The 1447-nt window shown below is 37.4% G+C and overlaps 1 protein-coding gene across 1 annotated transcript in view; it reads right to left on the bottom strand.

The window, feature by feature from the left end:
* The window catches only part of SIAE (sialic acid acetylesterase), a 41272-nt gene that overhangs the window by 25001 nt on the left and 14824 nt on the right, over window positions 1-1447 (bottom strand).

Below are 1447 nucleotides of genomic sequence, written 5' to 3'. Positions count from 1 at the left end.
CCCCCCCACCCACAGACAAACATGACCATGCAGGTCTAACAGCCAGGCCATGGCAGACTGTGTGGGCTCCAAAGGACTAAGCTTTCATAGGAAACAGAAACTGTCGACACTGGCCTTGGTTTTGGACTTTCCCATGGCGGATGGAGGGAGATGGGACGCTGGGAACCAGGGGCAGCTTTCCGGAAGAGATTCTGCCACACCACAGTCTCCAGTGCATGGGTCCCTGGAATGCTTTCCTCACGATCCCGTGGAAGAACCCGATTTCCACCAGCAACGATCTGATTTAGCTCAACAAAAAGTGAGATGAGATCCCCTGGCATCGAGTGCTACTGAGAACCTGATTGTATAAATAAAAATAGATCTGGCCCGTGCCTTTCTTTGCAAACAGAGAACTGCAATTAAAGCATTAGGAAAGTACTGTTTTCCTTAACGCGTTCACAGCAATTCTACTTCTATCCAAAACCATGCTTTCTATCAAGAGCTAAAATTTCACTTTTGCTGCCATTCACTTAAGTTTAAAAAAATCCAGTTAAAGTTCATTTTAAATATATTTTTATTGATTTCAGAGAGGAAGGGAGAGGGAGAGAGAGAAACATCAATGATGAGAGAGAATCATTGATCGGCTACCCCGTGGACGCCCCCACTGGGTATCGAGCCCAGAACCCAGGCATGTGCCCTGATTGGAAATTGAACCTGGGACCTTCAGTCCACAGGCCGACACTCTATCCATTGAGGCAAACCAGCTAGGGCTAAAGTTCATTTTAATAAACATTTGCATTCAATAGGCTTCCATATATTTAAGTAGGACAGGAAGCAAGAGCAAATAAAATATTGGTTAGGAAGACATAAATGCAAGAATTTAGATTTTGTATTAGAAAACTAATAATGAAATGAAGTATATAGGCCCAGAGTAGAATCTTTTTACTAGCATTATTTAGTAATTAGTTAAAAAAAAGAAACTATAAGTGATAGAAGCAAAATAAGAAATCATAAAGTATGTTAAGGGATTCAATTTTATAATAATAAAAGAAAGCATTTTATGACAAAAAATAATAATAATAAAAGAAATTCATTGAGATTATGGCCTAGGTGTAGATTTTAAAATCTCAAATTAAATATTCTCAAAGAAAGAGAAATAGATAACAAAAGAAAGGTAGGAAAATAAAAGTCAACTCAAGAAGAAACTGAGTTTTAGAGAAAGAGCCAGGGAAAATAATAATCTTTCCAAGTTCTTAATCTATTATAGTGATACCATTGTAATTAGCTAATTAGTAATAATAAATCTAGTCAAGAAGGTAGAAGATACCAAAAACTATAAAACATTGCTGGAACAAAGTAAAGACATTAATGGAAAGATATCCCATGTTCACAATAGAAGTGAAAATGCCAAACTACCCAAAGAAATCTACAGATTCAAACACAATACCTATCAAAAATCCCAGTAGCC

The sequence above is a fragment of the Myotis davidii genome, unplaced genomic scaffold, assembly GCF_000327345.1.
Source record: "Myotis davidii unplaced genomic scaffold, ASM32734v1 scaffold148, whole genome shotgun sequence".
NCBI lineage: Eukaryota > Metazoa > Chordata > Mammalia > Chiroptera > Vespertilionidae > Myotis > Myotis davidii.
The sequence above is the reverse complement of the archived record's forward strand: the minus strand, read 5'-3'. Positions and strand labels throughout refer to the sequence as shown.